The 13,002-nt window shown below is 35.1% G+C and overlaps 1 pseudogene; it reads right to left on the minus strand.

Moving 5' to 3' along the window:
• The window catches only part of LOC130054985 (uncharacterized), a 52,901-nt pseudogene that overhangs the window by 19,334 nt on the left and 20,565 nt on the right, over positions 1-13,002 (minus strand).

The following is a 13,002-nucleotide window of genomic DNA, read 5'->3' on the forward strand; positions in this document are numbered from 1 at the left end:
TTACATTATACTTTTAAAAGAACTAGTGGGAAGTGGACATGCGCCCCCTTAAATCCGCACGTGCTGTATAATACAATTTGCAATTATTGATGTGAATATAACGAGGACAGGTTCCGAATCTGTGCCACGCAAAAACGTCCGAAATATTATGACGTCACTATGGAAAAAACCAAACTTGACTTCATTAATTGGATGCAAATTTCAATATAAAGTAATATCTGATTCTGATTCTTTATTTTCCTTAAGCTATACAGCTCATCGGTTATAAATACAAAATATTTACAAAGATATACAAATAATACAGTAGAGGGTGAGTAGACATACAGATACAATATTGAGGATATAAAATCAATGCATTTCAACATACATATAACAATACACGTGAATAATATGTCGAAGCATGTACAGAATTCATAAGTTACATGAAGATCGAAACTTTGCAGTCTGTTGTAGGAACGTTCCTAAATTATTGAGTTCTTTTGTATTATTTACACTAAGAAGCTTTACTAATTTGAAGACACTGGGTTTCTTGTAATAAAATGTTTTGATATATTTAATTCTTAAACTGTTATAAAAAGGAAATTTTAAAATAAATTGAAATTCGTCTTCTAACTCATTTAGGTTACAAAATGTACAAATCCTATTATTTCTTGAAATATTTTTATGCCTACCCTTCTCAATGTTCAAAGAGTGTGAAGACGTCCGAATTTATTTTTTTTATATTTCTTTCCATTGGGATCAATCGGGTTTTTAAGATATAACTGTAAACAAAAATTATCAATAAGGTGTTGATATAAAAAACATTTTGGTGAATTTACAAAAGATGAAAAAATATTTTGCTTATATATATATCTAACAATTTTTGTTCAATTACCTTGTATGTATTCTGGCCAAATCCCGATTCTTCCCATAAATATGTTAATCCCAATTCAGACAATTCTTGTTTTATACTTACAACCCAACTGTCTTTATTCAAAATCATGTAATCAAAACATTCTTTTAAAATACAATTATTTGTATTTCTAAGTTTTAACCAGCATTTAAAAATGCACATTTTTCTTCTGACATATAGAGGTAACCGTCCTAATTCACAATAGATAACATTATTATTTGTACACTAATACAATTTATACTACAAATGATTGAACTTGAAATGAAACTCACCATTGTAGAATTTCTGGTCAATAGAACCGTTGGTTTTCCTTGAGTTCAAGTAGTAAGTAATATTCAAGGTTCGTTGTAACTTGTATATATAGGCCGGGTCTAGTTAACTGTTTCATCATCATCTGCCTTCCCAGGTGTCAGTTTAAACAGCTTAGTGAGTAATATATACATATATTAAGAATATTGGTTGATTTCGTCTTATTAATCGCCTTGAAGAAATTCTTTATCCACCTTGACTATTACAAAGTATGAAAAGAATCGCACTTTTTCTAAACGGAAAGTTCTTTTAATGCCTTGATCTACACACTCTGGACACGAATAATATTGATGGCCATACCTATACCCGACTGGTATATTAAATTTTGCGATACAAGTTGTCAAAACTACACTTTTACCAAACGACGAAATCATTCTTTCAATAATTGGAGATCCTATGCCGTCATAATTGATACCCAGGCTCAGTTGGGATATCGGGTTATGGTAATTGGTTTTCTCCACGTGAGAGCAAAGGATTCGTGTTCAGTTAGCCATAGGCTTTCTTAAATGAAGACGAGCGAGATTTTTTTCGTTTTCTTGCAATCTGTGTTCACTATTTGAGTCCAAAAAAGACGCGGTATTCACGACACCTTCAAACATTTCCCACATATAAACAAATCATTTGCTGACCGTCCTCCTGAGTGATTGGACTCCGGTGTTTACCAGTATGTATACATGATTGGTATACTCCTAATACATGTAATTCACCATAAACTCATGATTGGTATACTCCTAATACATGTAATTCACCATAAACTCATTGGTATACTCCTAATACATGTAATTCACCATAAACTCATTATTCAAACAAAAATCAACATTACCGAAAACACATTTTAATATACAATATATACTAACACACAAAAGAGACGCAACATCAAATTTTCTGTATTATTTTTATGCCCCCCCCCCCCCCATTTCGGCATATAGTTTTTTTTGGTCCTATCCGTTTGTCTGTTTGTCAGTAAAACTTTCACGGATTTGTGATTCTCAAGAACCGGGTTCAAGCACAGACAATTATATCACTTAGGTTAGAATTTACTATATAGTAAATTCTAACCTAAGTGATATAATTGTCTGTGCTTGAACCCGGTTCTTGAGAATCACAAATCCGTGAAAGTTTATATACATGTATACTCTTTATTTGTAAATTCGAACCCAGACGAGATAATATTACTTGTGGGTTCAAAAAGCACTTTGTACATTCTTCAATGATGATTTTGATGCATGATAGTAGCAGCTGACTTTCTGAATTACACGTACATACGTGTATTGTTAAACAAACACTCACTAGCGCCACAGCTTGTCCAACCACCTGAGACGATTTAATTCTCAGGCAGCCGGGGGCAAACTTTCATACGAGAGCCCGGCGGTCGGGCTAATTTTAACAGCCAGTGCACAACGACAAATATCACAAAAAAGGTTCCCAAGCTTTATTAGTCAATTCATTCCCACACGGGTAAACGCGTTATCGCCTATTCGGTTGTTCATCGGACATGCAGCTCAATGATGTTATATGTTTGGGAAACATAGGGTAAGTTCATATGTCTTTTTTTATCGATAAAGACACATTTTATGCAGCGGTATTGTAATACTAAATAGGTGTTTGCTCATCCTTTTAAAGAATTGTATTTTATTCAATTTCATTTGCATTTCTAGACTTAACTAATCCTTTATACCACCTTCACACCCACATATTTTCTTACGAGTTCTTACGGATCTCCGACTCGTAGTCAATCGCAAGCATTCGTAAATCACTCGTCGGTATCCGTTGATAGCTCGTCACAATTCGCACACAGTCGTAAGGATCCGTGAGAGTAGGGGCAAAGTTTTTGACATGTTGAAAAAAATTTCAAGATTGTCTACGAATTTCATTTTCCGTAAATAAGCCGTAAATAACTTGTAACAATCCATAAGTATGTAAACTGGTCGCAAGAACACGTAAATTCCTCGTAAGAATCCGTAAAACACTCGTAAAAGTTTTTTCTACGAATCTTTGCGGTTACTTTACAATATGTTGCGGATAATTTACGAGTTGTTTACGGATTTTTACGAATGCCTATGTGATATTTACGAATTCATTCACGTCGGGTTACAATCGCTTTACGGATTGTTCAGAGTCATTACGAGCGCTTTACGTATAGGCACGGTTACTTTACGAGTAAATACTTAAACGTTACGATTTATACCACCTTCACATTTACGGATTTTTCTTAAGAGTCCTTACAGATCTTCGAGTCGTAGTCAATCGCAAGCATTCGTAAATCACTCGTCGGTATTCGTGTCTAAATCGTAGCAATCCGTGTACTTTTACGGATTTGTAGAATACGTAAGGATCGCTAAGAAAAATCCGTGAATGTGAAGGTACCATTAGGAAATGATAGATCGAAATAGACTTACGGTAAGTGAACAGTACAGTTTATTAAAAACATCAGGTACGATAAAAACATGTTATCGGTAATAAGGTAAATGTTATCGGAAAATTCGGTTTTTCCAGAATTTATGTTGTCGTAGATAAGGTTTCCATCGTGTTTCAAAATACTTTATACAGCATTAACTAGACACTAAATTGGTGTGTTAGTGATAGAAAATTCGTGAAACTCGTGTTGTTAATCGTCCGGAAGGAAGTAATAGAGACTCATGATTATAGTGTTTGTGGTGTGTCATCCTCATCTTCTAGGTACTGAGTTGATGGCTCTAATGGAAATTAAAGAGTTTTTCTGGTGACAATCTGATTGATTGATTGATTGTATATGGTTTAACGTCCCTCTCAAGAATAGTTCACGTATATGGAGACCTCACCATTGCCGGTGAAGGGCTGCAAAATTTAGGCCTATGCTCGGCGTTTACGGCTTTTGAGCAGGGAGGGATCTTTATCGTACCACACCTGCTGTGACACATGTTGTCATGCCCTAAAAACATCAATCACAATAATTTTGAGCAATTAAACCTACCAGTCAGAAACTACTTTCAACCGAATGTCTGGTAACAACCGTGTGATTCCTGTAAAATGATAAACATCACAAGATTGAAAATCAGAAGTAGGGCAGAGTTTGACCGCGGCTGGCAACCTTTACGTGTAGGCAGCTCTTTGACCGGCTTACAATTTCATTGACTTTCCAACCTTGTACATCAAATTATTTGTTTATCAGTAAATAATTTCATTAAATGTATTTAATAATAAGTTACTAGAACAATGTTTTATTATATCTTTTACGTGGTTGTAAACATATTAGAGAGGCGTGTATAGCAGACAATGTGTATTTCAACCAAACATAAGTCTGTGCCAGTGTGGTGCCAAATGAACTTTCATATAGTCGTACTATCGCTTTGGTGCGTTTTTAAATCTGTTTAAATTTCAGTTGGATTTAATGTAACATGTATGCGAGTGTGCCATTTTCAATCTTTGCGATCCCGTGGGGATCCAAGTTAGAATAGGTCCTCAGTACCCCTTGCTTGTTGTAGAAGGCGACTAAATGGGGCGGTTCTTCGGAGGAGACCACAAAAACCGAGGTCCTGTGTCATAGCAGGTGTGGCACGATAACGATCCCTCCCTGCTCAAAGGCCATAAGCGCCGAGCATAGTCCTAAATTTTGCAGCCCTTCACCGGCAGTGGTGACGTCTCCATATGAGTAAAATATTCTCGAGAGGGACGTTAAACAATATGCAATCAATCAATGTTTTCTGATATGGGGATATTTGTTCAGAAATCATTCATTTATATATACTTCTTGCATTTCAAAATCAAATAAGCATGATCTTTTTAAAAATTGTAGTTGTTCACATAAGAATCTGTTAGGGCAACTGGCTTTCAGTTCATTTATTTCCAAACAATATAAACTTTGTAAAGAAGACAGTAAAGGCCCAAATATAAGGACGTGTCGTGGCTTAATCATCACTTAGTCATTCACTTAATCATACTTTCCACGAATGTTACTTACGTCCAGGTGGTGTGTCATAAACCTGACTTAGGGTCATATGGTTAAGATGGCCAGTAAAACAAAGCCTGAAATTTTTGTCTGAGCTATGATTTTCTAGTGCAGAGATATATAAGAGCAAAAATAACTTAACACAGACGTTTCTTATAGGTAAGATAGTACTTACTGATCTAGTATAGGTCATTTGGCCAAAATCACAGGTAAAAAGTTAAATTCTTTTAAAGAGAGCAACAATTCAATTAAAAGGGATCATTGATTCAATCTTGTGGATGTGTTGAATTGAAGATACCTCTAATTAGATATTTGCTCTCTCTATTGAATTGTTGCGTTCTAGAATTCAATTGAACAGCTGTTGAAGAGAGCGATAAGTCAATTATTGTGCGCATTAGTTGAATTGATTCGCGCATTCATTGAATTATTGTTCCCTTCAGTTGAATTTTAGCGCGCATTAAATCAATCGTTGATATCAATTCATTTGAAGAGAATAACAATGACTACCACCTCCTTAGTCTGGATGATTTGAAATATATACTATAGCTCATTTGGCCATTTGGCTGATATTCCAATTTTCTAAACGGAGGTCAAAAGTCAATGTTAGGTCAGTACATACCAAAAATGAAAGTCTTACCTCTTACAGTGTAAAAGACAAGTTTTTTTTTGTTTGTTTAATTTTTTCAAAACTAGATCACAACGTCTTCGTAAAAGAAATGCACATGCTGAATATATAAGCAGAACCTCTTACGGTTTGGAAAATATGGCTTATCGGATTTTATATAAGTAGGTCAAAGTTCAATGTTAAGGCCATCAGGTCAAAGATGTTGGTGTCAATAGAAATGTCTTGCCACTAGGAATACACCAAATATGAAAGATTTACCTCTTATGGTGTAAAAGTTACGACCTAAGATAAAGCGTTGTTGTTGTTGTTTTTTTTACCACAGACAGGCGGACAGGACCAAAAACTATATCCGAAGATGGGGGGGGGGGGGATACAAATAATACAGAAAATTGGACGTTCCGTTTCTTTTGTGTGTTAGTATATTGTATATTAAAATGTGTTTTCAGTAATGTTGATTATTGTTTGAATGATAAGTTTATGGTGAATTACATGTATTAGGAGTATACCGATCATGTATACATATTGGTAAACACCGGAGTCCAATCACTCAGGAGGACGGTCAGCAAATGATTTCGTTGTTTGTGGGAAATGTTTGAAGGTGTCGTGAATACCGCGTCTTTTTTTGGACTCAGATAGTGAACACAGATTGCAAGAAAACGAAAAAAATCTCGCTCGTCTTTATTTAAGAAAGTCTATGGCTAACTGAACACGAATCCTTTGCTCTCACGTGGAGAAAACCAATTACCATAACCCGATATCCCAACTGAGCCTGGGTATCAATTATGACGGAATAGAATCTCCAATTATTGAAAGAATGATTTCGTCGTTTGGTAAAAGTGTAGTTTTGACAACTTGTATCGCAAAATTTAATATACCAGTCGGGTATAGGTATGGCCATCAATATTATTCGTGTCCAGAGTGTGTAGATCAAGGCATTAAAAGAACTTTCCGTTTAGAAAAAGTGCGATTCTTTTCATACTTTGTAATAGTCAAGGTGGATAAAGAATTTCTTCAAGGCGATTAATAAGACGAAATCAACCAATATTCTTAATATATGTATATATTACTCACTAAGCTGTTTAAACTGACACCTGGGAAGGCAGATGATGATGAAACAGTTAACTAGACCCGGCCTATATATACAAGTTACAATGAACCTTGAATATTACTTACTACTTGAACTCAAGGAAAACCAACGGTTCTATTGACCAGAAATCCAACAATGGTGAGTTTCATTTCAAGTTCAATCATTTATAGTATAAATTGTATTAGTGATATTACTTTATATTGAAATTTGCATCCAATTATGTTATTTTTCATAGTGACGTCATAATATTTCTGACCTTTTTGCGTGGCACAGATTCGGAACCTGTCCTCGTTGTATTCACATCAATAATTGCAAATTGTATTATACAGCACGTGCGGATTTAAGGGGGCGCATGTCCACTTCCCACTAGTTCTTTTAAAAGTATAATGTAATTCTATGTCCTTTAACAGAATGCAGTTCTATTCAGAATTTCATGGAGCATATATGAATAATATAATAAATGTAGATCGGTTACTTTTGAAAACTCTTCAATTCGGAAATTTTAACCCCATCGTTTTTGTTTAGATTTAGGTTTCAATAGTACGTGTCCGGTTAGGCCAGTTTAAAACAAACAAACAAACAAAAACACTTATTTTTAGTTTACGAAATGCTATCTTTAAAATTTGGGTAGAAGGAGAACAGAAAGTAAAAATATATGCTTGAACGTGCTCCGTCGACAAAAAATTATGAAATATATTTTCAATGAAATTTGTTTTCTGGGGGTTTTCCCCAAGGAATTTCTATGCAGGTTTCCCAAATCGTGCGGACAATTCCATGTTTTCTATTTAGATCATTAATTTCACCTGAAGTAGAAAGCAGGTTGTGTGTTATATTCATAGCTGAATATGGGTTATAATTTATAGGGTATTCTTACAGGAAATGGTTGTAAAAATATTTTACCAACATACATGTAGTAATTCGTTTAAATTCATGGGGTGTATAGACATAACTGACACTTTCCGTTGAAACAGACAATTTTCAGAGAAATCAACGAACAATTTCCGTTGAATTTCCAAAAATAAAAACAGAATGCTCGACAACTGAGGACTATTCCCGAAAAAGAAAGTGATAAGTGTTTTTAATCAACTCCCACGAAATATCGGTGGTGTTACCCTACATTAGGGAGGTATTGTTTATCGCGATGCATTTGTTATTTTCGCCTATTGTACATCATAATTTGGCCAAACATGCTATCACATAGATAAGGACCACATTAAATGAAGATATTTAGTTTAAATTGGTAATATCACGATAAAAGACAATTGTTTTGGGAAATACAAGAAATTTAGCAATGCTAATGAATTTCAAAACTGTGCAGTAATTCCAACATAAACAGACCCTTATTTCTTTTTTTAGACAATGGTCCCTTTCTATCATACAAACTATGTACACTGTAGCATTGGACATGTTTAGACTTTGTTGCTTTACATGCTATTTCTTTATTGAACTTTGGAACACACACACACACACACACACACACACACACACACACACACACACACACACACAATATTACAGAGAGAAAATAAAGTAATTGTTGCGATTAAATCAGCCTAAGGACGAAGATATAATGAGGATACAAATACATGTAATGTAAGAAGTCCAAAAAATTATGACACATGTAACGCGCCAAGGAAAAGAAAAAAAGAACAAATTGTCTATTTGATCAAACTCAATATGACCAAACAGTCAGGAATATTATAGATATGATGCTTGATGTAGTTAACCGTGTGAAGAAAGAGGGACTTTTAATAGAGTTTGTACGTCTTCTAACGCTAATAGAAGGCGACAAGGTCCCATAGGAAAAAATTCTTTTAGGTTGAGCGATGTTCCTATTGCAGCTGATCTAGCAGGGTAGCACGTGGCCGTACAAGTCAGCTGGGCTGCGTTCGAGATAACAGCGGCTAGCCTAGCTGCTAGGCTAGATATCTAGGTCTATTGAACGCACTTTATGAAATAACGCTTGCTATCCCTACGTAGGGCTCGCCTAAATTAAGTACTATCTAGCACTAGGTAGGGCTCGCCTTGATTTTCGTACTAGTCCTATCTAGCACTACGCAGCCGCTACGATCTTGAAGCCCTGGTTTATTTATCGGACTCGTTCATATTTCAAAAACAAGAGAATTTTTTAAAAAGTTATGTTTGGTTTGTGAAAAACAGCGATTAATGTTATGGAGTCCAATCTATTCATTTGCACATAATTCTTTTCTTGTGAACACATTCACATCAGCAACGCTCAACAAAAGAATAATTCACTGTTGTTCATATCTTAAAACGGACATTATTTGTGAAGTTGTGCTTAGCTTTTGAGATGAAAAACGAACTTTCAGCTTCTGGACATCAATATTTGTATCCTTCAATATAGAAAATATTTGGCTCAAGAAAAGGGAGGGGGTTGGGTTGTTGAAGAGGCAAAAAGGCAAGAAATTACAGAGCGTGTTATACAGAAATAGCAGTTTCATTTGAAAATGTGCGTCGCTTTTCTCTGAAAGTATCATTTCCAACTGAAAGTGTCCGTTTTGCCAATACACCGTGAAATTGTATTAAGACTCTTCTGACAGTTCAGCCCCTCTCGTACGTCCTAAGAATAATTGGGACATAGGCGTAGAGGAATTATTTCTCTCGCAGTCTGCAAAGGGCACCCTCTTCCGTTAGCTTCGACATAATAGACCATTCCATTTTTGCCACATTCATAACACACAACGAAACCTCCAACCTTGGCTAAACATATGAAATGTGTTTTATAAATACAACTACAGCTGTCTCCACTTAATATAAATTAATATAATCAATAATCGAAGAAAATGTGTACATTGCCATCATTTTAAAGATATCAGAAAAACAAATGTACCTAAAGAGAAGTATATGTCAACATCAGAAAATTGCACATTTTCATTGCAAAGAATAATAAAAACTTTTAAAAAGGACAAATATTTCATGTCAATTTCAAATATGTCAGTTTTAAAAAAAAAACCTGCTATTTTATAAAATTAAATTAATTGTGGAAATCAGGGAAATCATTGTATAATTGAAATTGACATGCAGTGGAGAAATTACCGTTATAGGAGTTATTGCCCTTGACAAGTTTTAAATTATAAAAATAATGTAATTAACCTGATGGGCAATAACTCTAGCTGCACTAAAGCATATTTTAAAAATGTGATATTTTAAGATTTGTTCTAATTAGATATACGTTTTTCTTTCATAAAATGATAATTTTAAAAAATGTATGCATTTTAATGCAAAATAATTCATCATTTTGAAAATGTCGTGATATTTAGTGCAATGTCCTGATGAGACAGTTCTTCAAAAATGTTATATTTTTACGATGTTTTATGCACCCAAATTAATTATATTGATGAGTTTGTATATATCTTAAAGGGAAATGCAACCCTAACCACATTGTTGCCTTTATATTATAAATAAAGTATTAATTACTGATATTGTAAATGACAGTCTTAAACAACAAAAATTCTTGCTTAACAATAAAATCAATACTAATCTATCTTATATTTCAAATTACCCGCGGCTAAGAGAGCGACCATTGAAAGTTTAATTTATTACGTCACACAGTCGGTTCCGGTTTATTTCATCACCTCGCATTGGGTCAAATGCTGTCTGATGTGTTTCATACCGATTGTTAAGCCATTCTTGGCACACTGATTTTGACTGCGGATAACTCCGTTTACCTGATCAGGATATGGGGCTCACGGCGGGTGTGACCGGTCAACAGGGGATGCTTACTCCTCCTAGGCACCTGATCCCACCTCTGGTGTGTCCAGGGGTCCGTGTTTGCCCAACTATCTATTTTGTATTGCTTGTAGGAGTTATAAGATTGACCACTGTTCGTTATCTTCACCTTGCATCAGCAACACTGTAAACATGACAAGTCACGAACAGTTAAGTTTGGAGTGGTATACTTTCGCAAGAGGAATTTAAGAAAAGAAGACATTCAGTCGAGTCACAGACCAGGCAGATGATACTCGTTTCTTCATACATGTCTCAAACCTCAACTTGTCATTACGCAAATGATGGATCCACAGTTTACATAGTATTTTCTTTTCAAATAACCTTGCTGGGTCAGAAATTTCGAGAACCCCCCCCCCGACATTTTTCACATCTCCCCTTCGCATTAGTGTAATTAACTGCTTGACAAGAAGGCATTACACTATGTACAATGTATTCTTAAAATCTACACCACATGACATCTTTGATTATCTTCGAATCTCATCAAAACCGGAATAGACAGTGTTACGTCAAAATTATTGATTTTTGTGGTCTTGAATACCAAAGAGTTCCGCTTCATGGCAGCCTCTATAGATGGCAGTAATTTTAATTTTTAACGCGTAAAAATTAGTACTGAGGCTTATCTCGGCCATGTATCAACATAATATTATGACAAATCTTTATGATATCAATTAATCTTATCATTTATTATGCAAAAAAAAAATTTGGGTTGTCTTTCCCTTTAAGATATTCAACTATTATCGTTAATATTGTTTGGTTATTTTTCATTATTTTAGGTTTAAACTAAACTAAGAGTGTAATGTCCTTTGAAAACAAATATCATCAAAAGAAGCTCTGTGACATTCAAATAGCACATCAGGACATTATTCTATAACACTCTATCGTGTCATAAGGTCATTCCGAAATCAGTACATTACACCCTTAGTTTAGTTTAAGCCTAAAATAATGAAAAATAACCAAAAACAACCTCATAAATTCAGCAGAATAATTAATGGTGTCACCAATCAATTAATGTGCGCAATGATTCAGAATTGAAAATGTCATTAACTATTTGAAATGAATTGATGATATCTTTATATAATTAAAAATCTTTAATTAATTGAGTTTATGATAATTTAGCGCTCCATATACTTGTGAAATGTGGCTACAAACTGAATGACGTAAATCGTTCCGATACTTTTCCCACAATCTGCAAGTCCGAGAGAGCTATTTACGGTTCTTGTGACAGTAGGCACTGAGTTGCTCCGGTTTTCAATATGATCAGTCTTGCGGGACAGTTTCATCTTTATACAACGCCAGGCATTTTATGTGATAAGTAAGATCCCGAGATTATGGTACTGACTAAAACACGGTCCTCGGTCCCGTGACTAAAACACTGTCTTGGTCCCATGACTAAAACACGGTCTCGGTCCCGTGACTAAAGTACTGTCCTTGGTCCCGTGACTAAAACACTGTCTTGGTCCCATGACTAAAACACGGTCTCGGTCCCGTGACTAAAATACTGTCCTCGGTCCCGTGACTAAAACACGGTCCTCGATCCCGTGACTAAAACCCGGTCTCGATCTCGATCCAAGGCTTTTTGCATTCGATAAAAAAAATGTATCAGATTAAATGAGCCCCATTTCTCGTTAATTTACATTTCAGATATGACAATTTCATGCATGAAGATGAAGTGCAACATATATATAAACACACACACACGCACGCACGCACGCACGTACGTACGTACGTATGTATGTATATATCCCTGGCCCTTCACATCCTTATTATCTTTAAATGGAAAGGTAGATTAAAACAGTTATAGAAGGAAAATGTTTTATTTGTCGGTTCCACCGGTTATGGAGTTTTTACATAATTTTTTTTTTTAAAACGAGAAAATAATATGATCAACCAACTATCAGAATACATACATGCATGAAATTGTCATACATGTATCTAATTTAACGAGAAATGGGGCTCGTATATTTTTTATTGAATAAGAAAAACCTCTTGGACCTGGACCGCATCCTCACAACGTCAACCTTGACATTGTGAGGATACCGGTGAAACCGGGATGGCTGTCGCTGGTGATCAGGGTCGCTCTTAATAGAATATATAGGGAAAAGAACTATTTTAATCACCGTTTCTGTGCAAGAAGTCAAAAATGTAAAACTTTTAGACAGACGACGGACAACAGGCGATCAGAAAAGTTCACTTGAGCTTTCAGCTCAGGTGAGCTAAAAATCACCCATTTTGCTTACATACTTAGATATATAACCTATCAAACCCCAGTAAGATGGAGGTGATATCAGACAGTCAACATTAGAAAGTGCACTGTTTAAAAATTACCTGTTGATATATTACAAATATGTGTGATGCTGTTTTATAACTGACCTTTCGGACGTTTCTTGGTGTTCGAAATTAATCATAGACCG

The sequence above is a fragment of the Ostrea edulis genome, chromosome 5, assembly GCF_947568905.1.
Source record: "Ostrea edulis chromosome 5, xbOstEdul1.1, whole genome shotgun sequence".
NCBI lineage: Eukaryota > Metazoa > Mollusca > Bivalvia > Ostreida > Ostreidae > Ostrea > Ostrea edulis.